Below are 27,158 nucleotides of genomic sequence, written 5' to 3' on the forward strand. Positions count from 1 at the left end.
GTAAGATAAGATGCTGCGTTTTATGTAATTCAAGTCTGCATCCACACAGCAATACTTCTGTAGACGTTCCGATCTTCGTTTGTTAAGCGTTGCATTTGAATGAATAAATAGACTACCGTTTGGGGTCTCTAAAACAGTGAAGAGTGAATATTGTGTATGAAATCTAAATAAAAACCTTCGTAGTTTGCCTTTCCAACCTGTTGAAATCAGAGAAGTAGAATAGTCGAAAGTGTACCCCTTTTTTAGATTTCTATTTACTTAAGCATTAGACATTAAAGAGTTAAACCTGTACATTTCCCTCGAAACACTATACCTGATGATAGGCGGAAAGAGTAAGAGGGGGCTTGTAATTAAATTATTTAAAACGATCCTCACTGCTATACACTGACTTTCCAACAACAACAACGTGTTCCGTATGTGACCGGTATCAGGCATTGCTGCTCGGAATCTCGTTCTGGTTCTCGAATCTTGGGTCGGGTATTTTTAATGTGTTATCCTTCCGTTCACATCACACCTTCGTTATCACTCACGCGGTGAGGTGAATTTAGGTGGCAGAGAAAACAGGCCATCAGTTGAAGCTTCTCTAATGAACCGAAAGGATCATGCTCCGGAGCTGGGCAGCACGGATATGTGCGGCAAATGTAATGAAGTTAGGGTTTGGTCAACCATGAATAATATATTCATTTAAGCAGGGTGATGCTTTACCGGAAAGCGGTTATAGTTGGCAGTACAGTTGGAAAGAGATTGCTTTTTAAAATAAAACTATGCGAAATATGCTATCTAAACCTCAATCTGTGCTTGTCGTTTCAATTTCGTGAGTTGTAATGAAAGTTTTTAATTTGAACATAGTTTCACGCGCTAAAGTTTATTATACACATAGGCAGACACTGCCTTACCATCCTATACGTCTAAATATATGCCTGAATGTGTCTAAAACTTTCCAAATGAATCATATATGAAACCATTTTTTGCTTGTTTCTACATCAGTTAGTCTTTTGGGGATAATAAATGTGGTCAAATATATTACGAATGTTCAGGTTGTGGGGCCTGCGAATTGAATTATTCAGTGCCTTGAGTCGGCGCATTTAGATTTAATATAAATAATTCAATCGGTCGTTTGTCATCCCCGGGGCTCTATTCCTCCAACTAATGCTAAATTTGATAGGTTTTTTGTGCATCACCAAAGCTCGACTAAAGGGCACAGGTAGGATGGTTGGAGGTTAAATTGAATTGTTCAATCCACGTAGCCATACTAATTTGCTTAACGCACTGCTGCTGACGCACTTCTCACTTTACTCAATTTACGTAACTCAGCATAACTATTACACAATAGCATATTAAAGTTTGATCAAAATATCCTTACTGCGAACGGCCCATTATGTGTGTTTCCTCGTCGTTATTATTTGGCATAAATTAACCTCTTTATTGATAGCGAATGAAAGAGCAACTTTGAAATGGCTCCCACTTCCGAAGCGTTCGCACAATTGATTCTTATCGCACCAAGCAACGCGGCCAATTAAACGCTTCGAATTTATGGTTACTCAATCAAGTCACACGAACGCGAAGCCACCGGGAAAGAGGAACGGACCAATATCCCTACCCTGGACCAGTTATATGAAACTTCCCATTAAAGTGGCTGTGGTGTGGGATCCTGGGTTCCGTCAGCGCGTGCTTGGCTGCAATTTGAGCGCAGGCCTACAATCAATTTCTCAGAGCGCTAGCGTTCTGTGCTATTTCTCGCGACCCGTTTTGCGCCCGTTCCCAAGACCCTATTACAGTCACTGGGTAGAATAGTATCCTTGGCAGCGTTTGATATTTAGCTGCACGCTTTTAAGAGCTTTCTATCCCTTTGTTAGAGCTTTGTTGTAATGTTCATATACTTCAAACAGCAGTGCGCGTAGTAATTGGCTCAAGGATGCACGAATGGTACACGTGGTTTTGTTCTGGGGCATATATTGTACATATATATACATATATATATACACATGCACGATACTGATGATTGAGTTTAAATATTTCTTCGGGTTTTTTTTACTTAGCTGCAAGGATGTGGTAATGAAAAACTTGCAAAAAATGTACTTCTAACAAAGGTGTATGGTAGTTGGTAGTAGCTTTATTTTAGGCTCATTAGGCATTTATAGGGAATGTAATCTGTAATGTGACCATCGACTGCATTTTTCTTTCGTGGATGTGTTTCGTGATTTGAAACCATTCTCGGTACTGTTCACTGGTTTATTCCATCCTGTTTGGACACCGTCTTTATGTTGAAAAGTTGCGACCGACCTTACAATGTGCGGTCGGTAACGAGGTGTTACTAATTTTTCTTTTCTTTTTTGTTCGTTCATTACCGAGAAGCATACCTCGGCGATGCAATACCGATAAGTATACTTTGGTGATTAGTAGGCGTAAGTAAGAATACTGTAACGTTTTGTTCTTTAATTTAATTATGTTAGTATTATTGTATATTTTAATGTTGTATACGTTATATCAGAAGATAACACACTAATTACTGATATTAATTATGATAATTCATGCCATACAACTTTTAAATCTCACCCACACTGTGTCAATCCTGGTGTCAATCCTGGAAACCACTGATAATGTGTCGATTATAATAGTCTGTTTATCTTATTTTGGACGCATTTTGCATGACACGATTTTGTGACGCATTCTATTTGCATCGTTATTACCGATCCACGCGGTCATGCTTTGTAGGTTTATTAGGAACCACGTAGCCGTATAGATAGTCCTTACTACGGTCCATCCGAGGCTTGAACCGACAACGGGTATGTTATTGAGCCGTGCGAGTCGAAGACAGCACCGGGATCGTCCCGATGTTTATCAATATGTCATTAATAATTCATGACCACCCATAGATACGATCAATTTCACATCAATTTTGTGGGACATTGTAGAAAACGATCTTACTTTGAGGAGTTCTGATCTCCGTTTGATATGCAACCCCTCTTGAAACACCTCTCACAAAACCTTCACTCCGGCTGGTGGCACTGGGAACAAAATGTAACGCAAACACTTTAGATGTCACATTGACAGTCTAATCAATACGATTTATACATGTTGCTACCGTCGTGACACCAACCGCTGGGACCTTTTTAACTAACGATGATTTTGGATGATTTTATGCCTGAACATAAACGCAATCCTAATCACGGGTACGTGAGCTCCGGTCCCGGTACCGACATTTCTATTTCTGAATTCCGAACAACCAACAACACCATCAAACACAGACTAAGGACCAATGCTCCAATAGGGCATGTAAATGCACGCACATCCTCGCACTTCCAATGCGCACCCCGGCGCCGGCAGATTCCGATGGACAAGCAATCGGGTTTTATGGGCCACCATTAACGTTCGTTGTGTGGAGTAAAGGCTATCTTCATACCGTCGGAATCGTTGATTGAGTAGAGCACACAAGCGGATGCCGTGCCGGGGGTAAAAAAGGACTTGATTGACATTTACTTTTCCCCAGAACGTATGATACCGGCTGAGCGTGGAGCTTTGTTTAGCTGAGCGAGCGATGATAGTGGTGGAAGGGGGCGAGGGGTATATGTGTTGATAATGCGTCGCGATTGGCAGGCAGGTGGGGGAGTCGATTAACGTTTGTAATGGTGACTGTCGACGATCTGAATGATAGGAAAGGATTTTTTTCGTCTCCCGCCCCTTGTACACACCTCATCAGTGTGCGTGTGTATGTATGTGTGTCTTGCGCCGTAAGCACCTACGCAAACACATGGGCTCGTCAATTAGAGTGGGCTTTATTTTCCAAGCTCAGCATATATTGTACCGGATTAACATTGTAGCCGAAACGATATCGGTAAATACGGCGGTTTACCATTTGCCAGTATCGTCGAGTGGGCTGATTTGGATATTGTGTTCTGTCATTATCGGAAACGGTTTGGACGCATACTGCTAGAGCTCTCTTCCACCCAGAAACATCATAAACCTGCAGACAGAATCAGAGTTTGTAGACTAACTTTGGAGCAAGCTGTTACACATACACACCATATCCGCTACTGCTGTGACGAGGCAGAAATGATAAACGCTTCATTAGCAAACCGCAGTCCGGATGAATCGCAGTGTACAAGCGTGCATTCGCATTTAGTAATGGAGTGCTAGGACAAACATATAGTCGTCCTCCCACGATTGCGGAATGCGGCAACATAATCGATGGCCACACATCATCAAACGTGCAGCGGCACGTGTGGAGAATAGAGGATTGGGCCATTCCGCTCCCTGTCAATGGAAAGCAATTAATATCCCATAATTGGCGACCATTCAAGGTTAGGTCATTCTAGCGAAGTGCGCCCGTACTTATAAAGCCGATTTAACCATTTCAAGTGTAGCATTCCAAGTGTTCGGCCGATGCATAATTATCCATCCACATAATGTACTAGAAGCTCTCCGTGGAGTTTTTTTTTGTCGTCTACTTCGCCTACCAACTTTAAGTGATTGAATGAGGGGCATTTTTTTATTTTCGAGCTGAAAGTATGTTATGTGTGAGCACTATATGTGTGTTATGTGTGTAGTTTTATATGCAGTGTTGACCTGATTTCAGCCGCCGAATGTCAAACTTCATATAAAACAGCTGGCTGATATCGTAAAAGCCCCCACAATTGAGAATGTTTATTTATGTATTTCTCTTGTTTTGTGATTCATATTAATTTCTTATGTTTATCAATGGGAGGCCCATTTTCTGAAATATTGAATTTGTTAGAGTAAATATTTAAAGCTTAACAGAATGGGGGCGTTATACGAACGGGCTGTTCCTCCCGAAAAGAAAATATAATGCTTGGTATGGATTTTAATTCATAACATAGTTTGTTAAATCGTGCTATTTATGTCGTGTAATTATTAACGTGTCATTCGGAATATGTGTGTTTATTACATTGTAAAATATCGTTTATGAAAGAGAAACACAATTGCTTTTTTCTTACACAATTTCCCATAACACTGCACTCTTACACACAGAGTTTACATTGCCCAGTACAGCATTTAAAGTTGTGTTTGATTTTTCGCTTTGTTATACTGCAAACGAGGAACTATGCTCGATGGTGTAAATATATTCTCTCCTTTTCACGGCACGGTTGCACAATTTTAATCATGGTCGGTACTTGAACTGGGTTGCTTGTTTTGGCGCTTAATAAATCATTTGAAGCACTTTTCGCAACCACATTCTTGGGCTTTCTAACTAAAGCATCTACTAGCTTTGATAACGTGCCACCATTACTTTCGTATGAAAAGGAACGGTTTTGCTTATCCTATCAGTACGGGAAAATATTATTAACAATCGTTCTACGGATGCTCCAAACAGTGTGCCGGCCTTTCTTTTCAATTAAAGTACATTTTCGAAACTGAGGAGCATAAGAAATCTGGTTGCTAACAACATTTTGGAAGGTTCAGGAGATGTTCCCTTTACAGCTTCCAGGAAGCAACAAATAAGAGCATTCCGGCCATGCTCGACTACGGTATCTTGCCAACAGGCTTTACTTTCCTCTTTACAAAGAATAACGTATGGCAACCCCATCCATCTGCCAGGATTCAGCGTTCAAGTGGATGCGCAAATGGGATAGCTTTCTACAGTACGGGAAGAGTGGGGATGAAATTTCACAAGAGAAAAATAGACCTGTCATTTATAATCGCTTCCATTGGATCACAAGACTTGTTCAGTGTGTTGCGTTTTGAGTCTTTTTTGGTCCAGCGAAGCTTAAGGTGTTTTATGGTTTCTTCTTCCATGAACAGGTGTCTCTCTACGCTTGACTGAATCGAGCTGACCTTGTTTATCATTTCGTGGTGCGTTGCAACACGCGCTGCCAAGGAAACGGATTCACCTCTTGTTAACGCATCAGCTTATTGAGTATTTGTCGCACTGTTGTCGACCCATCGGTTGTTGAGCAAATTGAACTTTACTCGAGTTCCTTCCCCTCCGTGCACAATCTTGTTTTGTGCTCGCACAAAGCCTTCCAATTTTTCGGGAAAGCAATAGAGTTCGTTAACGTCTCATACAGCGCCGTGCGCTTCGTCAATGTGAAATTTGCTTGTTTACCGTGCTGAAAATGGTATTACTTTGACACGGAATGTAATGCCATTTCGTCGTTCAGCAAAGCGAATTTGTCAAACAGACGAGCACAATATATTGGAAGAAGATTGTTAGGGAGAATCATGAAAAATGTACCTATATGTTAAAGGATACGGTTAAGGTCTCTTCTGTGGTAGCTTACGTTTTGAATGTGATTGTGATACTTTTTATGAAATTGCAATACAGCTGTTTCGGGTGCTGTTTGACATCGAATGAGTGAGTATTGGTGAATAACAGTGAAAAGAGTCCCTTTTCTTTCTCCAGGCTGAAATACATAAACATTGTGATATACACAATGTGATGTGTGGCCACAAACATCACAAACAAAAAAACACAATTTTGTCAGAGTGATTTTCATCGATTTTGTGAAAAAAAAACTTATCAGTGGAGACTCCTCATTTTTGTTATCTTTTGGTACCTCACATTCATAAGTATATAACGAACAATGTTTCAAAAACTCTAAATTTGTTGTAAAATTGTTAATTGTAAGTAGTGGGCAATTTGTTTTGCCGTTCTCTGTAGGAAGGTTTAGTTGAACAGAATAGTGATGTATTACCTTTAGGGATGAAGCGTATATGTTAGGATTTTATATTAAAACTAGCTTTATTTAAAGGATTTTGCACAGATGAATTTGAATTACTTGTATTTAAGCTTAAACCCACCATGTCTCCTATATTTTTTGCAATATTTAATTTCATTTATTACTTTATGTGTTTAGTTAACTTAAACAATTAGTTTAACTAGTTTAATTAGTTTAACAATTTGCATATCCTCTACCATACGATGCTACAATAAATTTTCATTTTCATTTAACTGTCACTATGGCTAGACATTCCATCTATCAGTTTACATGCACCATTAAGCATGTCTAGTTATCTCTTTGTGCAACTAAGTCAACGATTGTTTTGTATTTTTTGTTCATGTAGCGAACATTGACCTCTAACATTTGCATGTACACTAAGATCCTTTTTTTGCTGTTCAAAGTCGCACATGAGGGCTACAAGGAAAAATAGCAGTACTGCCAGCGAGGGAAGAATTTGAGAGCTGTATTCTAATTTTTCGTCCAAATGCTTACTCCGAGACACTCCAATTTCGTTTCAGCGCATCTTCAGAGATACCGAGTTCGAATTTAGACGGTGGTTGTTTTGTTCCATCCCATGAATCAGCACACTCGTGCTAAGTGTTGTCAAGAATCGATTCGACAATTCATTCGTCAACGAAAACAGAAAATATGCCTTTTTTTGTCGATCGTGGTGTGTGCGGAATTGTTTGCAATTTGGTTTATTCATTCCTTTTGCTTTCCTGTTCTTGTATTGTTATGCTTGCTCAGAGTATCACCTGGAAGTATTAGTAAGTTTTAGTATTTGAATCTGCGTCACCGACACACTGCTTGGAAAAAGAGAGTTGACCTCGAGTACATTGTGCCGTAAACCATCGGTCAGATGAGAGGAAAAATGGTACTGAAATTTTGATTTTTCTTTTGCGATAAAAACGCACATCTGAAGTATCTCAGTAGAATGCAAACGGTGGGGTGTAGCATGCAAACAGCACTACGTACTAAAAAAGTAGCGAGATTTGGGCCATATTTTTGATGGAAGAAAAGCGAAATGGAATAAACGGGTAAGAAAACTCCTCACGCAGGAAACACTTATCCACGCAGGTACACATACACACAGTGTACAGCGTCGTCGACTATTTCATGCTGGGAACGGCAGAAAAGTTACCGCTCCCGAGAGGGCTGTAAAGTGGATTAAGGGCCCGGTCCGTTTATGCGGGTTGGCATTTCTAAGCAGTTACGGTGTAGCAGCAGCAGCAGCAGCACAGCTACCAAACGGATGCGGATTTTTCCTTTACGCTCACATGTTCTTACGGGTACTGCATGGGTTTAAAGCACAGACGTGCTGAGCCCGCAAATCGAATTCTACTGTTGCGAGCTCGGTGTTTTGATCTTTAAGATGACTCTTTCGATCGCGCCTGTGCCAAGCATAGATGGGAATGAAGTGATACTATCTATACGATGCGATTTGCACACAACGACAGATGTGATGATAAATTTTAAAACGTTTTACAGGACATTATTCGCCTTTATTATGTCAACCGGTTTGATATGTGTTGAATGCCGGAATACGAGAATTAAGATGGAATTTATTGCTATCGAGCTCCAAATTGTAGGGATGATTGGATTTGAGTATATAAATAAGTGTGTTTATAGTATTAGTTATTGCATGTGCATATATGCATTGAGGTAAGGGAAAACACCAGGTGTATGTGGTGTGGTTGAGAATTTATCTGGAATTGAAATTGTAACCGAATTTTGATGAATTTCACGATTTTTTTCACTTGCAGATTGTTGAATCTGCTGAATAAACTATTAGCTCCCCGCAGTCTTTTAGACAGTCCTTGTAACTTGAAAGTAGGTCCGGTTGGAAATCGATTAAATCGATTCTACATATACAGGAACTGGGGCATCTAACAGTTAACTAAATAATTGATCAGATTTCTTTTAAATTAGGTATTTTAGTTTATTGCTTTTTTAACTAAAATAGTTTGTCATAAATCTTCATCTAGTTTGTCATCATCTCTTTCTAAAGAATTTAAAAAACGAAAAAAATACAAAACTGTGTATTTTGCTGAAAACGAGCATTCAATTACTTTGTTTTTGATACTTTGTTTTTGTTTAGTAAAATTGTTACAAAGTAGTAAAAAATCTTCTTTACCTAATTTTTTCAATTTATTTCTGTTCAACGTATTTATATCTAATTGAACAATAACTGACCAATAAAAAATTGTGGTTGGGAGCGAAATTGTGGTTTCTATTTCTTTGTGCGCGCTCTGGAGCGTATACCTCTTCAGTAAATATGGTGCATCAATTTCTTTCTTTAACACTTTGACCGCTGGCCTGACGACACAGTTTTTCAAGTGAGCACGTAGCGCATAGCAAGAGAGCGATGAGAGCGACAATTTCTCGGGCGATTGTTATCACTCTTTTGCTTCAATGCGATAAGCGGCGTAGCACATGTCGTTCTCGTTCTCTCTTTCCTTCCTCATTCTTTCTCAAGAGAAACTGTAACTGTACTGACTTTACTCAAGAAAAGGGTAGAGTAGAGTAGAGTAATTCTTAGGCAAAATCGGTAACTGAAGTCTTTTTGCGTTCCAGAGGATAAATCCTAACTTACAATCAACATACGACCAATTTACCTCATTATATCTATATTATTATATATTATTTCACCGTGCTAGAAAAAAAATTAAATGTTAAACTTTTTTTTAATGAATCAACCGGTGTTTAAACTTCAAATTAATGCAATCGTTATCATCCAGAATTAACTGACACATACTGTATGTGGTTTTTATAGATTACTCTTTTTAATTGTCAAGGAATCATTCAAGACACTTGGTGTCCAAAAGGTAAAAAAGCTACTAGCTAGCGGCATGTACTAATATTTTACGCAACATGTTGGCCCACGTAGTCAAATGAGTTTGACATCGCTGGTATATATCATTGTTTGGTTTTTCTGGAATATTTAATAATATGTAATTAAATTACATGTTATTTATTATTCTTCAAATCGCATTTATTTGTTACCATTGATGGTAAAATGTAGCCGGTCTCATGGTACAGTCGTCAACTCGTACGACTTAATAACATGCCCGTCATGGGTTCAAGCCCCAAATAGACCGTGCCGCCATACGTAGGACTGACTATCCTGCTATGGGGGGAAATCAATAAGTCACTGAAAGCCAACCCCACAAGTGGGTTGGTAGGCCTTGACCGGCATCGGTTGTTGAGCAAAGAAGAAGAAGAAGAAGATGGTAAAATGTAGCCATGGTCTGTTAAGGTATGAACTGTTTTTGTGACTCCTTTAGCCATTTTTATTCTACCATTATCTCTTTGTTCAGGCATTTAACACATTCATTCATTAATTCACATGCCCGGAGGGAACAAATATATGTTGTGCATATCAGTGCTCCACACGAAATACCCAGTTATTTCCTCATCATCCAACGACCCTTTCGAAAGGATGTGATACACACTGTCCCAAACAGGGCAATAGCGCATCGGAAGGATACAATTACAGCGACCCTGTGGACCGGGATGGATGCGCTTCTATCGTGGCTGTACCGAGGAAGCCTTAATAAACAAAGGCGTCTGTTTAATTCATATACACCTGGAAAGCACACGACCCACCCATGGCGACTCTCTACCACGACACCACTAAACCGACCAACACTATCCTCGGCAGCGATCTTATCAACGCGGATCGGATTATAGTTTCACGTAACCTTGCCACCCGTCTGCAAGTGATTATTATTGCTAGAGCATAGATTATAGTGTGGTGTTAGGCATAGCAGCGTGTTCCGGTTCACACGCATACGCTACCAGCCGTACAATAATACACCCAGGTAGGCCTGGATGGATAAGTAGGAAGTTTACGCCCGTTATGGTTAATCATAAAATGTGCTCCGCTACGCTTGGTGTCTCGTGGTTGCGAAAGGTGACCACATGTACGCACGTATAATTAAGCTAACACCCACATTCTTACCATCATCGCACACATTGGCTGTGTATCGGTTTTCCATTCATATTTACTCACACTAAGCCAAGGTGGGGAGAATGGTTGCACAAAGTTCATGTTCTGATTAACCTGACCAGCCGTTGCCTGTCGTCATTATAATATCAGCTAAAGAAAATGAATGGCTTTCGATTATAATTAGATCGCTTGGTCATGGGTAGGTTGCTGCTGCGTTTTGGGAGCCCGCATTGCCATAGCCCCTTCCTGGGATCTACTATGATGGCTTGCTATGTATAGCAAGAGGTAAGGTGGGTTTCACAGGTTTTAGCTTTCAGCCCTTTTTGCACCTTTTTTGCACGTCGTTAATAAACTCTCGGGCAACCTACATCAATCCCCACTGGAAATGAAACTAACTACACTGGCACAAAGTTTACACAACGGTGGGTGGAGTACCATTTAGCTGAAATATATATTTTTAACCATGAAACTGATATGATGATTATAAGCTGTTGTTGGTGATGACTATGCTTACTTTTTGCTGTTTATTCCGCGAGTACATCATAAGGAATAAGAAATAATAAAAATAATTATAATACTAATAATAATTAAAACTAGAAACTAGTAATTGGCCGATGACCGTTGTTCACAACATTCTTTGTTTTTTGTAAGCTGATAACTTATTTAATAAATCATTTAATGTTGCTAAATTGTGCGTTTGTTTCCCTAACATTGTTAGAATGATAATAAATATTGTTTTATTCTCAATACTAAAACCTCGTAGAAAAGAACAATATACGAAAAAGCAAAATGAAGCACTACAAGCTATAGTGAAGCTGTTACATCGCACAATTTGGTGATGATGAAATTCTGATGAAACTACTTGATATTCTTCATAAAATCTCAATCCTCTTTTCGCTACGAGGACACGATACAAACAAAAAAAAGACACACTGACGTAACAGAGAAAAACCCTACAAAGTTTCACTCTTATTGATATTACATCTTTGCCAAGCTCTCCAAAAAATGTTGTGTACTGAACCGAAAAGAAAAAAGAAACATGTCAGAGAAGATACCCAAACGATAGTACGCTGAACTCAACAATGACTTTTTTGCTGTAGTTTTTGTTACTTTCGTCACTTCATTTCCGGAAAATGTACAACATCATCAGTAAGCATAGGATAAACCCTCTCTACTATTGAACGATATTGGTCGCTACGCTATTTATAAAGCTACATGGAGCCGCCTGGTTCGTTGTACGATGTCGTCAGTGCTGCTCGGTCGATACAATATTTGCTATTGAACATCCAACCATCTCAATCACTGTTTGCAGATATCTTATTAGTCTACGTGACATATATTTGTGTGGTTAAAAATAGAGACGAATGATCTTCCATAAGCGATTATGATTTTTTAATAAAAACACTAGGCTGTTTCTGCTTTTTTACGGTTTTTTTTTTTGTAATTATGTTGTATTTTTATTTGGTTTCAATTTTAGTGCCATTTAAAAGGAAATGACTTCTTACCTACTACTCTCTCATTTACCATTTTGCCAACAAGCCCCGTCTCGCAGAAACTTTGGAAGGCGTGGGAAAATAATATTCATCGAATTGTACCATTTTAACGAGCTCAGGTGCAATAGAAAAAGGTTCTAATGTTAATTAATTTATGCGCGAACCTTTTTTCTGTTTTTCCAAGGAAACGGTAGAAAACGGTTTTGGTTTCCACCTTTTTTGACATTTAGTATAAACTTAACAAAAATGATTATGTCGTTTACAGTGCAAACCTCAACTGCTACAGGTTTTGTTGGTTTTTGCAGGGCTTACCGAAAGGTTATGTTTAGCATAAATTGGATGTGAATTAGGAACAAAAAAAAAGTTGAGACAGAAACGATTTGCACTTAAATTCTATTCACAGTACATTATAATTTTTAATTGAAATCGCTTCGGATCTCTGACCTTACGGTTCGTTTCTCCGTTTAGCTGAGATTTGTTTCGTCTCGCTGGGTCATGGGTATCTTTCCTTATCCACAGTTTATTCGGAGAAATAATCGTTAAAACAAGTTTGTGACACATAGAGTAATACGCTCGTATTCATTTGTGTTTAGTTTTTTGTTAGAAATCACCTGACGTTATGGTTAATTAAGAACATCATTGAATCAATGATTGTATATTGAGTCATTTACAGTACCTTAAGTGTTAAACTTCTTGAGGCTGTTCATTAATTTAGTTGTAGTATACCGATATTATATTTTTATGTCACGTAAAGTAATTATAGGGCTTCTGGCTCAACTGGGCATGTTTTAAAGATATCTTGTGTTCCTGTTTGCTATTTCTTTATTTGAATTTATGAGTAAGATATAATATAGCAGAGCATACATTTAAAATAGTTTCAAAAAACACCGTCTATTAGCCAATAAGCCAGGAGTACACATTCTTGAAAACAATTTACAAAACTTGATGTTTTGTTTTTATAAATGTAACTTATAAAGTAGTGAAAATATTTGAAACAAATAAGAACAAACAGAAACTGGCTAAAAAATTGACATTTAAGTATCGCACGCTTAAAATTTAATACAGCTGGTAGTATTTTGTAGTATTCTGTTGCAGTTTAAACGTTTTGCTACATGAAAAAAGGGACGAACTTTCGCCTAAATTCTTGACTTTCGCTCACACTCATAAGAAACACCGAATTCCAGGAAAAGTTTTCGGATTGAGGAAATAGTATTCCTGCACGTTGTTATGTGATCTCATTTCTGATTGACTGCCAACATGTTGGAACGGCATATTTGATTGGCAGTGTACACGCCAGTGTCGTTACACTTTTTCTTCCCTGCAAGTTGTTCAATAGCACCCTTGTAAAGTTGGTTACAAAATGAATCTACCCAACACGTTAGTCGGAGTATTCATTCGTGTCTCGGCTAGGTACAGTTTTGGACTGGAAACGTGTGATTTCCTCGCCACTGTAATCGTAACAATACGTACGTTTGATCCTTTTTTTTTTGCTCAATTCTTCCAATACAACTTTACAACCGTTCTCTGGTGGCGTACATTGAATGCGCAAAGGCGTACAATTTCCACTCTGTACATTCGCATGGGCAAAAATTGCTGCAGGGCAAAAGTTTCGCTCGTTTTTTGCATTCGTTGCCCGTGTGTACCAACCTCGAACGCTCACGGCACGTCCATTCGTTTTCAGGGGTGCTTAGTTACGCTTAGGACTTTTAGACAAGCTTTCGACATCGGCTCGAAAGTTGTACCGTACATACATCACCAATGAGCGTTACGTTTTTGCACCGGTTCAGGTCACATTGGGTGAGTTTGCAAATTTTTGTCAAGTTGTTGGGTGTGTCATCCAAGCAAAAGTTTTTGTAGAGTGTTATGAAAATCATATCACAAGTAGCGTAAAGTGCGATGAAAAAAGAAAATGAAACCAAATGCACCTAGATCACGTGTGCTGTAAACATTCGGCGAGGATTCTTGTTACATTGCTCTTTAATTTAATTTATTTAAACTCATGTTTCATTTCATATTGTGTTGCTCTGTCTCTTATGTTGTTTTTTCCCTAAAAGAAGCAATAAACTCAAGCAGACTAGCCAAATTTTTACACATCTACAAAGCTGTCGTTTAGCCAACTTTTAGACAGCAATTGACGCTGCATCAATATGTTCCGTGCAATGTAAAAAAAAAAAACAATTAAAAAAAACAAAATCCCCTAGCCAAATATTGCTCGTTTTGCACAAACACTGAAGATATTTCGTAGCTCACATAGTACAGGGACATTTTTAATTAGTGTGAAGCAATCCCCGACAATCGCTAGCAGGATCAAGTTTGCTAGAAAAGAGCTTTTGTTGAAAGATTACAGTAATACTTTTTAGCAGGAGCAGGATTTTTTCAGTCGTATATGGTGTGTGAATTGACAAAATTTTCCATACTGCATAGTGGATGGAACGTCGGTGCAAGGTTGGTAAGAGATATGGTTAGCATATGTAACACACAAACTACCTGTTTTAGAAAAACTGGTTGTTTTTATCAAATGAATATAGACTCATTCTAACGTAGAATAATATGAAATTGGGTTTGAAGTACTATTGTATTCCACAATTAATCCAAATATTAATAGTTAAGTTGCCAAATAGATGAGTGCTTTTTTGCTTTACAAATTTACTGACACAATCATTTTTAAATTATTAAACACTTGTATCACTTTTCATAAAACGATGTTAAGGAATAAACTGAGTGTGCTATAGACATAATTTATCCCAATAAACTTCCGTTCTTTGATAACGGGTAAAAGGTGTTATAAAAATAATAAACAAAAATTATAGTTTCTGCGAGAGAAAAGTAAACCTGTGTGTTCAATCATAGCGGAAAAAACAGACAAGGACATAGAAGTTTTTTTTTCTCAAGATGAGAAAAAGTTTCTTTGAAATTTACGATGCTATATGCCGAAAAACTAAGCCCCTTCATCTCTATGAAGAGGCTGAGAACTTTTTGTGGTTTTGATAGAACCACTGCTCTTTCGTCTTGTTTTTCACTACAAGCAAGAACGAAAACACTTCCCTTTACTTTGCGTACGTTTCCAGATTTTTTTTTTGGTTAGGGCCGCACAAAAGCATACGACAAACCAAGGCTAAAGCTCCTAGCACAAGGTACCAGGAAGTGAACCATCGAGCATTCTTAAGCACTTTTCTTATCTACCAGCACGAAAACATCTAAGTGGCCTTTGTTTTGGTCTGGGTTTTTGGTGTTGCTTAAAGCTACTGACACACTACGACCATGATACAAGTGCTCTGTTCGCAACATCGATAACTAGATGTTTGACTGGTTGTAGGGGAAGAAAATGTGCTAAAGAAAAAAAATATTCACCGAACCGTGTTGGACAATGTACAAACAAAAGGGGAAGTTGGATGCGAAGCTATAGTTCACTTCAACCATTCCACTCTGCACAAACGATTTGTATTTCCTTTCGCTTGAATCCTTACACTTTTCCACACCGCTACAGATACCTTTCCCAGCTCCCCAAAACGATTGCCTTTTCGTTTGTAAACAAACCAATTCGTCCATTGGCCTTCAGTTGCGAGGCAGGGGAACGCAGTTGTGGAATTGTGCGGAGGATTGGAATCAAATATCGAGCATAGTGATGGGAAAAATCACGTTTGCCCAGCTGTGAGTGAAGCTGGACGAAGGATTTTCGGCTTACTGGTTAATGATTGCCGACCAGGTGAGGGTACTGTTGTGAAGGTAAAGTTGTAACGCTCTGGTTATGTATTTAGACATTTGAAGAACAGTTGTGCTTCATAGAAGGGTATGTGATCGTGCGGGTAAAATTTATACAAACCAAAAGCAAAATAGTTGTTCTGGATGGGAGACGTAAGGAAAACATCAACGCCACAGTACAGTGAAATAGTGATGGTACGCTTCGATATGTTTGTTTACACAGGCAATGAATTGATGTAGAAATGAAGATAATGTGTTTGTTTCATCTTCTGCACAAATATTATGATAACTGTGAGAAAATTATACAGCGCAAAATAAAGTATATTCAGAGGATATCACTTTGATCGATTTTGTCTTTTGTTTTACGTGCCAATCTCAACTTTCTGGATATAATGATATTAACATCAGCCTGTAAGCATGAACACGGAGAAAAAATGATGTATTTTTATATACATGCTCAACATGTAAATTGTTTGATCTTTGGTAAGTAAGGGTAAATAATTACAAATGATGTTGGGGACACGCTTTGATGTTCTCAATCAACTGTCAACAGCCATGTCACCATACACTCTCACTGTAATAGCTTTGAAATGTAAATATACTAAACGATTCATCTCCACAAGTCTTGGAATCACTCTCACACAGTCTCGTTGTGTCGTTTAGCATGTTTTTTTTTTACTTTCGTTCTCCATTTGCGGCGGCGGCATGATGATTGAATGTCATGGCACTTCGGGAAAGGTTTCTATTTTATCAGATTTTGCAAGCTTTATGCTACCACACCCTCTTTCTGCCAAATTCCATCGAGGGTTGAGAAATAGAACAGCAAAGTTCCCGATTGTGACAAACTTTGCCTAAAATCTATTTGCTTGAAAAGAAATGAAAGATCAACAATCTTTTCGCAGCGTAACGAAAGCATTTATTTTACCTTTCTATACCGCCACAATCTGCTTGTGTCAACGTGTTATCTATCTACAGCAAACTTTCATAAAGCTTCGAAAGTACCCAGTTGGAAGCGATGAGTAATATTCATACGATGTTGTCGTTCTTGTTAATTTGTAAAAGAGAACATCGTACAAATCAGTCAAGAAACACGTTCTTGATTTAAAGAAACGTTTCATTTGATAAAGTATGTTGAAAGTTTTTATTTAATAAAATATCCCTGTGCAGAAGATTTTCTTTTGCTTAACATTTTTTCCACTTAACATGTATGAAACTTCCAGTGTAGTTTTTCAAAAGAAAAACGGATAGTTATTTATACAATAATCAAAAATTCCTCATTTTAAAACAATTTACCAAGATTTTGTTTGAAATCTCCAAAGAAAAAATATTATGTTAATAATATAAAATATTCCCAAATAATGAAATATTGATATACTGTCATAACTTGGTAATTTTATGCTGCAAAAACCCAGTAGGTTCGTGAATATTGTTCGTTTCATGTTCAAATTCCACGCCACAAACGAATTACGCTTCCCCTACCTTCATAAAACGTATCGTAAACCAATCAACCGTCCGCTCTGGATTATACCTGAAATGGAAACAACATCGGATCATTAGTACAATCGCCTAGAAAAAACATACACACCACGATCGACCTGTTGAAAAATAGAATCCGCAAAACAAACCTAAACAATCTCAGTGCGTAAATCAAGCTTTAATTAGTGTGGTATAAAAAAACCCCTACAGGACTCCGGCACTTGTATGTATGTGTGTGTGTGTAAATATATCAGCAAAAATTGATTCACCTTTCGCCACTCGGTCTAATAAAACTGACTCTCTGAATTAGGTGTGCGAAGAAATAGATGGCGGTGGGTTTCCCGAAAGAGGGGGAAAACACTTCCCCGGGTGGCCAACAAATTGGACGCTGGTGTTGGAAGATGTGATCATATTTCTTTACGCTAGCCACATTTGCACCTTCATCCACCCCACAGGTCCCCAGACACGGATGGTACTTAAAGTTTCAACCACCCAATTCCCGAGCGCCACCGCACACCCCATGCACCACAGCAAAATGATCGTAAATTGTGCGGATCGGTGATTATTTATTTGCTTTAACGAACGTCTGCCCAACTCATTTGACCGTGCAACGATGTTCGGAGTCGGACGTTGCTCACTGTGGCCGGGCTAACACGATTCGGTTGTTCGATTGGAGGGAGCGGCTCATTGGCAGCTCATTGGGTGGTAAGTAATTTTCCCTAATTTATTCGTTCGATTTTGTTTTCATCCGCCTAATCCGTGTAAGATGAGGATGCTCGCGCATGGGTGTCTGTGTAGTTCGGAAAGGCAAAGTCTGATTTTAATTCATTAAGCTACATCAAAGAAATCGCCTCGCCAAGAAAGAGTCGACGTAGAAGAGAGTGAAGTAAGCAATCCCGGATTGCCTGTTTGTTAAAATGGATGGGAATGTGATATTCAACATCTTCAAAGTGATTTTGTATTACAGATGTGTTGTATCGCTGATGAAGCTGATCATTGCGACCAGAAACCGTTCCACAGACTATGCTGTTAAGATGATTCTATCTAATTCTGATGATCCTACTATATCTTTTTTTTAAATATTGTTTCAATGATTTGTTATCTACTGTTCTTGGTAAATATGTATGTTTTTTGTTAAAAAAGCATAGTTTTTAGGTAATTAATTATTCATCCATTCTTCTGACTAACTATAACCATCACAACAAAATAACATTTGAACTCATTTTTTGAGCATACAATTCTCGAACATTACTACCCCTTTATTCTTTCCATACATAACTGCCCTTTGTTTCATTCGTAGCATCATATTTGCATTTTGTTCGATGTTAAACATTTTTCCACGTAAAACACAACCGTGAACGAGTAACATTTTCACTTTGATGAGCTCGCCGAAGGCGTTGTCTGAAAACACAGTTGCTTAAGGTACTTCAGTCGCATCGTGGCAGCATGTACCGGTATGCTAGAAGCATGCAAAGCTCTATGACATTGCTTTCAAATGAGCTCACTTACTGTGTCCTTCGCACAGCTAAAACGCTCAAGCACAGACTGTGTAGGTGCCTGTGCTAGAGTGATACCATTCTCGAATCTCCTGTGTGCATATGTGGTGTGTTTTTTTAAGTGTGCATACTTAATGCCCGGTAAGTAATGTCAGAGTTATACGTCAACACAAACGACCGCTGCTGTAGTACTGTCCTGTTGGAGGTTTTTAAAAAGAGACGAGCACACTAACTCCACTGCTCATGAATTATCACTGAGCAGAAGTGAATGCGCTTGTATTCTGCTATGCATTTATGTCTCGTCTTCGTTACATCGCTAGCAGTTGAAAATTTCTATGAAGTGGATTTCGTCGTACCGTGATCAATAAGCTGGTTGACGCAAGCTGTGATTTGGTCATGCTCTACGACTCCAAGTTCCAATATTGATTATAAAACGATCGCGTGATTCTATCCAATGAACTAATTTGAGTTAGAACGAATAAAACTTGAAGAACATTAAAAAATATATCTCTACACTACAGCACAGTACACCAGTCGTATGCACTATACTGCGTTGTTACATTGGCTCACACGTCGCCGAGAATGTTTACAAAGTCACTACCAATACTTGCGGTTAATTTTCCACATTTTAAGCTCCTATTCTAAATAAAGTAGCAGTCAATGTGTAGGATTACTATTATATGTAAGTATAAATAAGGCATATACAAGGAAATTCTGTCACGTTATAAAGATACACGATGCAGATTCCTAGGGAATGAATGCCAGATTAAAGCAACCTAAATCTGTCACCTTTCATTTTTTGCTCTTTTGCACCTATCACGTAATTCAGCAACAAGAGACAGCAGACAGAAAGTGTGTGCATATAAATTGTCAGACTACCAAGAAAGGTATTCCATAAGCCTATGCAGTGTGCTACCACTTTGGGGCCGTTTCCAAATGAGCCATTCGTGAAAGTAGAAAACCCACACTTTTTGTGACGTAAACCATGAACATGTTCACCGTGTACAGGCACATTTACAACGAAATGAAGATATCGTTGCCAAAGTGTCCAAGGAGATGGTAAAAGAAGACTGTATGAGAAAGAAATATTACACAAGCCATAGCATGGAGGAAGGTATACCTTCTACACACGCAAAGCATAGCAGCATCGCCGTAGTGCCTCACGTTTTGTGATGTTGTTTCAGTGCTCTTTTCGATGGGTGGAAAAGATTCTACCCATTCCTCTGGGAAAGTTTGCCTAACTACCTGGGTAAATTCTCGACAGTTCTTCCCCGGGACAGCTGGAAAACTAGGACTTCCTTTCGCGACAGAAAACTCTAAATTCTCTTGCTTGTTGTTTGTTTGCGAAAGTTGCTATTTAGTTACGTAATTTTAATCATAACGCGCTGCAAAACGTTTTTGCCGACGTTACATGATCGGAAACTCTTTATTTAACGTGAATGAAGTGGATAAACTGTGCACTAAATGCGGTTATTAATTTAGTGAAATTTACTTCGAAGCCAAGTGACCAAGTAGTATAATAATAAACCTAAAAGATGGGTACAAGATACCTTAAGGTGAAACGAACAGGTACATCTTTAGGTGTCGTGTTTATGTTTATGCAGACAGGTGTCGTGCTTATGCGAAGCCATTCTTCTTCTTCTTCTTTTGGCTCAACAACCGTTGCCGGTCAAGGCCTGCCTGTACCACACTACTTGTGGGTTTGGCTTTCAATGACTTATTGATCCCCCCATAGCAGGATAGTCAGTCCTACATATGGCGGCACGGTCCATTTGGGGCTTGAACTCATGACGGGCATGTTGTTAAGTGCGAAGTCATCGCATTAAGTAAATATTTCCATGTAAACCAAATATGTTTCATGTGTAATCTTCTTCTATATATATAAAAATCTCGTGTCACGGTGTTTGTTGCGAGCAAGCTCCGAAACGGCTGGATCATTTTCAACGAAACTTTGCACACACCTTATGGTGATATGAGAATAGGTTTTAAGACTCACATCATTTTCAGAAGTTGCACTAAACTTATTTTATTAGCAATTTTCTAATCTCATGCCAAGAGCAGTATTGTTGTTGTTGTATACAGCGCTTTGACACTCGGTGTTAAGTGCAGTTTACACTGGTGTTAAAACCCCGCAAGCAAATTCGAGCAGTTTGCGAGCTCGCACGAGTCCTTGCAATCACGATAGCTTTTTAGCTTATCTTAATTTAATTTTCTTTAGATTTTCTTAATTTGACAGTTCTTATACTAATTTGACACATCAAGTGCCAAACTCAAAACAAATTCTCTTTACGGGAAATTTTAAAAACCATTTAAAATAGCACAAAATTTCAATTTTTTAGTTGAAATCAGATCAAATAACTAATTTTATGGCTAAAACCTACCCCTTCAAGCAGAATGATACGGGAGTTAGCTATAATTTGACCGAAAATATCTAATTTCGACATACGCTAATATCAGAGATACGCGATTGCCTCCAGTCCGCATTAATAGCATATATCATGGAGTGCCTGTATATGATATATGATATATATGGGTCCAATAAACTCCGTGGTAAACCTAAAACTCAGTAGTACTGTTATTACGACCGATAAGAAGAATCGGGCTTTGGGATAAAACCATAGTAATCATTGTAATCGTTGTTTTATACTCCTTGGATTGCAAATTCTTCTATTTTTAATAAAAACGGGACATTAATTTTATCCCGCGTGAAACCGGGTGAATCAGCTAGTTTGTGTTATAAAATTATGAGTTATTTTTATTGTATGCCTTATAAAAATATAAAACCATTTAAAAAACACATTCAAATTCAACGAGCAAAAACTTAGATCAAAATTATAAGAAAGCAGAAGGGTTTTAACTGATGTACAAATTATTCTCGGAACGTTATAGATGTTTTCATTGATTTCCATTTGTATCAGTCAAATTGTACAATCGTGTACAATCGTACAATTTAGAACTGACAACCTCTAGAGTGCTAGCTGTTTAGTCGTCGTTCAAGAAACACGCCATTTTGTGTGCGCAGTTTATGTTCAATGACCTCGAATATTTAAAATGTAAAGTTGCGTGTACTGTTACACCTGGCAGTGCATTATCAGACAGCTGAAATCTGTAACTTGTCCATAGCTACTGACATCGGCTTATAACGTTGCCCTTTGTGCTACAAAAAACTGACCCTGGAAGGGGGAATAAATGGCATGTTCAATGTTTACTCACGACATCAACTATTACCTTATCAAATTACCTCGCTTCTCACTCGTTTTAATGCACCAATCCTTTAAGCAACACTTCCTGCTTGCCTACCAATACACCAAGTACATTCAGCGCGTTATTCGGTACCTCATAAATGTGTACCGCAATCGGTGAATTCCATTCCGAAAGGTAATATCATTACAAAATTGCATTCTATCCTTGCTTTCCGCTACAAGATGCATCCATCATCAACAGCACGCTTGGAATTCATTTGCTCGTTAAAGTGCACTGCTTTGCCTGCGCACGTGAAAAACTAACCCGCTCCCTCTATCTCAGACCGTGCGAAATAGCTTCAGCCCGGAACAACGTTTCGGTGCAATAATTTATCACCCAGCTGCTGCTGCTGCTGCTGCTGCTTGCTTTGTAGTAGCATTTCTGGCAATGGTGCCACACCGTGAAAGAAACGATGGCAGCGAAAACTGTCAGCTGGAAAGATTCTTTCGCGAAACACAATTTCACACCACACAGCGCACAGGAAGTAAAGAGTGCCGCTGGGACGGGAAGGAAAGAGACAAAACAGATGTGTTTGTATTTCTACAGTCGAGGAGCAGAGGAGCTTGAATGGAAACGTCTTTGCGTTTGCTGCCATCTTTAAGATCGTCGCGTACTGCACTACCTTTTCTCTTGTACGCTAAGCACCTTCGCGTTCTGTTCTCTCCGGCTGCGTCGGATGCAGAACGAGAAAGCTAAGCTGTTTACACCTAGGACCTTTGTATGCCCATTTTCTGCCGTCTGCATTCGAAGTGGTTGTGGAACTATTTCCTCATTTCGCTCATTCTCGAGTACGCGCACTGATAGGTGTCGACTGTCAGGTTTGAGAGTGCTTCTCTGTGGAGACAAGGAAAAAAGCTTCGGAAAAAATCGTCACGACAATTGGGATGATGTAATTGTGACAGCTCAAGTCTTTTTAAATGGCAGCCAGCTGTTTTTGTTTCAAATCAACCTTTTTCCCCTTGAATGTGTGCTCCCTGGATGTGAGCAAACTTTAACCAAAATATCACTGTTTGCGATTTAACTTGAGATGAGTTTGATATTATTATTACAGATCTCTCGTTTAATGTTTAGCGTTTCGATAATATTCTATTGTTCTTGCTGACCAATCAAGTCAAATCGCCCAATCTTCTTATTTGGCATAACAACTATTGTCGATCTAGACCTGCCTTAACTTCGATTGGACTTTGCAAAATATGAGCCAATTGGTTGGCTCAAAGCAAAAAAATCAATCCATGGGACGGGCTCCATAACTCTAATTACAGTTAGAACTTTCTAACGATATTTATACTGATATGTTTTCTATCAAATAATGCATTAACAAATGTTTAGACAAGTTGTTGTGTTAAATTTTGTACAAAGTATAACTATAATCACGCTCCAGAAAACTTTTTATAAAAGAAACTATTCTTCTGCACCAACTAGTAAACCTAGCGTAAGCAGTTTAATCACTTCAAAAAGAGAGCTTTTCAAAGAATCACACCAACGCTAGCTGCCATGAAGCTATAGCGCGCCAAGTTCATTAAAATAATGTACTATTTGTACATGTTATGACCGCGTCGATTATGCAACGTACATGATAAAGGTCAACCATTCATCACAACGCCAACGTCCCTAGCGTCGGCACGGTTTATCAGTGCGATGGGCCTGCTTCCACCACGATGTTGCTCTTTGTTGACCCATTTGGCTAATAAACGATTTAACAATCCAAACAGGGCCGCCCGGTAAAGATAAATGCGCCATGATTAAAGTTACACAAAGCGAACTCAAAATTACATTTGGGCATTATCTGACCCGCAATCCGACTGCTTTCTTGGCGCTAGCGCTGCCGTCTAGTCGCAAAAAGCAGTCCGGGGCTTGCTTCTTCGGAGGTAGCAAGTTTCCTTGGGCGGCTTTTTAGGCGCTTGATTAATGGGTCCTAGACACGGCAGCAGGAAGTAGGCGCAGGCTCTCGATCCTTTGTGCGAACGGTATTATCACGTACGGCACATTTGTCACTGTGGCGATTCTGTGGCTTCCTATTTGTCGGCAACGTGCATGAAGAGAGATAGAGAGGGAGAGAGAGCGAGAAAGAGAGAAAAAACAAGAAATGTTGCTGTGATTCTTTTTCCAGTGCTCTGTGTAGTTGTCCCAGATGAGTTATATTGTTCTATAATTTGTTAATTTGTCTTAAATTTAGGTATAATTATATTCAGTTATTAGATAATTTGTCTGTAAACCATGTCCAATGCTCAACTATCGCTATTCTAGTATAATTTCTTGCAACTTCGTACGTTTCATATGACCCACAATACCTACTAAAATAGAAAAATCCTGAAGATTAAGCGATAACTTAAACAGGTTCATACTGCACACACACGCTGGCGAAGTGATTGCGCTCATTAAATCACTTTAATGCGTTGAGAATTTAAACTCCAATTACTTATACTCCCAGCCAAGAGGGTAGAAGTGCTGATCCCTGCCGGACTATCCAGGCGCTAATAAACTGTAAATCACACAATTAGACGTCATTTTGGTCCCGTGCGAATAATTGAAAATCTGTCACTTAACTCTTGCACTACACATACGCCCCTTCGTTGCGAGTCCACTCCACTGAGGATTCCTGCTTGATCGTCAAGATTCTCATTTAATCGGCCAACTGAAGGTGCAACTAATACCCGATCCCACGGCTGTGGCTGTCACATGGAAGGTAGGTGGGCCCGCATTAGCTTCCTAGATTCACTGGCAAATGTCATTTGCCTGCTTCCTTTGCTGGTAACACACGGACCTGCCGTACGTACAAACATGGCCGTACGGTGCATAAGTGTCATTATTAAGTTATTTGGACCTTGGTCACCTTGGGCGCAGTGCTTGGCCCATAAATAATTCAGTTATTTCCACTGGCACTACTTGCGTTCAGCCATCTCCATATGCAAGCAGAGCAGGGCGTGACGGAATGGAGTACGGGAGTAAAGTGTGGTAAGTAAACGGTCAACGGCGCAGTATTTAAATGGTACCGTTTATGAAGGACTGCTTCAGCATTATGTAAACGAGCCCTTCAGTTGGATGGGTCGAGTACGTTTGCTTATGGATAAGGAAACATTCAAAATTATCTAGACGGTCTGACCTTTACATAACATATTGTTTCCTGCACTGTTTGCATAATGTTAAAGTGAACAAAATAACGCATTCAAACGTGGTTACTTTAAAGCTGACACAACTATCTCCTACTAACATTATCTCCTATGAACATTTGTAAATAGCTGTGTTCATTATTTACTATCCTAAAATTTTACTGTTTCTTTTACCTAACAATAATATCTCATCTTTCAATGTTTCCTCGGGCACGCTTCAACAACAGTACAACACATTTATGAACTGCAATTCCTTCCCGCAGGGCAAACTCTTTATATGCAGAAGTCAGTGTTGGGAAGGCTGTCCGTTCTGCATGAAGTCTCGCATTCGCCTTCAAGCGCAACCCGGCATCTGAAGCTGTTTCTTCTTTACCCACAACAAAGCGAACCGAGCCCTCAGCTCTTCAACAGTCAATTAGCGTTGAAGTAGCGCCGGATATTTCCATTACCGGGTCACCGGTACCGTCCGGCAGGTAGTTAGAATTTTCACGGTCGATAGTCTCGCTGCAATGTCTACCACCAACGCTGTCCATGTCAGGGGGATACTTACCCCATTCGAGCAGTCCCGCAGCCCCAAGTCAGTCCAACTGAGATAGTAAATGTTTGCGCCCCCCGCTTGAGCTGTAGTTGTACGAATTTTGCTCCGATCACTATGGTCGCAGCTCTTTTTCAACGGCGTTTCAAGCAATCGTTCCACGATTCCGGGTGAGTGGACTGGCTGCCTACGTGTTCAGCGTAGGCCTGAACGGTACTTGCCATCGGATAGATACTACAGGCTGATGCTTCACAACCGATTAACATTATAATACGCTCAATTATCATACAAATTCGAGATATGCTACCGGTACTTCACGGTTCCGTTAGCACGCGTTAGTTCCGGTCGGGCGGTCGTGCTTAAGGCGTTTGCCTACCGGCAAGGCTGGCATCGCTGTTCCTTGCGGGCAAGTGTGAATTGTTTCGTGTCGGAGGGCTTCTTGAAACACGGGCTCGGGCACAAAAAAAAGCCAACACAAGCGTTAACACCGTCGATCGGAACAGGAGCAAGAGCAGCGTTTCTCACCGTATCGTGCGAAAATAAGTGCAAAAGAAGTAGACACATTTGGTAGATTATGCATGGTCGTGTACACGGAGCCCTTTTTCGGGGCTTTGACATGTGTTAGAGGATGTCAAAGGATAAAGCTTCAACCAATGTATTCCTCGTTAATATTCTATTTGCAAGAACGTAGCAGCAGACAAGAACATAGAACATTTTAGAAATAGAAGACATAAATTTGATGCAAATAGATCAACCATGTCATACGAACCATGATGATTTAATGTCAGGCAATTATTTATTATTTATTTATTTACTTCTTTATGTATTATTTATTCCTGTTAAGGTCAACGGACTTATAGCTAATTGAAAAATAACTTGAGCTAATTGGCCCTATTAACCCACCCTAACAACATCCTATTTTCAAATGACGGTCCTGATTTTGCATTGTATTTCAAGATTAATTGTTTCTATAACATGAATATTTTGACGGTCCTGTCATATCCCGTCGAACGACAGTTCACAAAAATATTGGTCAAAGCATGTCAAATCATCAGCATGCGTTTTCAGGGAGACTTCATAGCAACACCTTAATTAGTTTTCCTTAACATGAATATCTCTCTAAGTTGACGGTCCCGTGAAGATTCACCTTTGAGAAATTTCACTGTATAGCGAACGAAGGATGTGAAGATTGCTCTTATCCTTGTGAAGATTGCTCTTAGCAATCCCAATAATGGTTCACTTATGTCTTTCCTGATGATGAATCCTAACATATGATTGGCCTCGTCAGTGACTGAATGACTGAATGGTCACTCCAGTAGCGTTCCAAGGTTCTAAATGACACAATTACGAGCTTAATAATGGCTGTCAAAGAAAAGGGCGTAAAATCAACCTATAAAACGATATAACAATTCCTTTGTATATTTTATTAGCAATACTTCTTATGGGTTGTTTCAATGCAATCCATATAAATTGC

General features: G+C 39.2%; 2 protein-coding genes across 14 annotated transcripts in view; one reads left to right on the forward strand and one right to left on the reverse strand.

Annotated features, from left to right (window-relative positions):
• LOC121587838 (pseudouridine-metabolizing bifunctional protein C1861.05) overlaps window positions 1-27,158 on the forward strand; it is a 187,875-nt gene that overhangs the window by 78,707 nt on the left and 82,010 nt on the right. The gene's annotated exons all lie outside the window — the stretch shown is intronic.
• The window catches only part of LOC121587837, a 127,783-nt gene that overhangs the window by 63,066 nt on the left and 37,559 nt on the right, over window positions 1-27,158 (reverse strand). For 2 of the 11 annotated variants that reach the window (XR_006004116.1, XR_006004113.1), the window contains exon 2: window positions 17,304-17,352. The exons of 8 other annotated variants lie outside the window; for them this stretch is intronic. The gene's annotated coding sequence lies outside the window, so the exon portion shown is untranslated. Of the gene's footprint in view, window positions 1-17,303; window positions 17,353-23,612; window positions 23,634-27,158 lie in introns of those variants that run through there. One more of the 11 variants, XR_006004117.1, reaches the window with a different exon arrangement.

The sequence above is a fragment of the Anopheles merus genome, chromosome 2R (genome assembly GCF_017562075.2).
Source record: "Anopheles merus strain MAF chromosome 2R, AmerM5.1, whole genome shotgun sequence".
Taxonomy (NCBI): domain Eukaryota; kingdom Metazoa; phylum Arthropoda; class Insecta; order Diptera; family Culicidae; genus Anopheles; species Anopheles merus.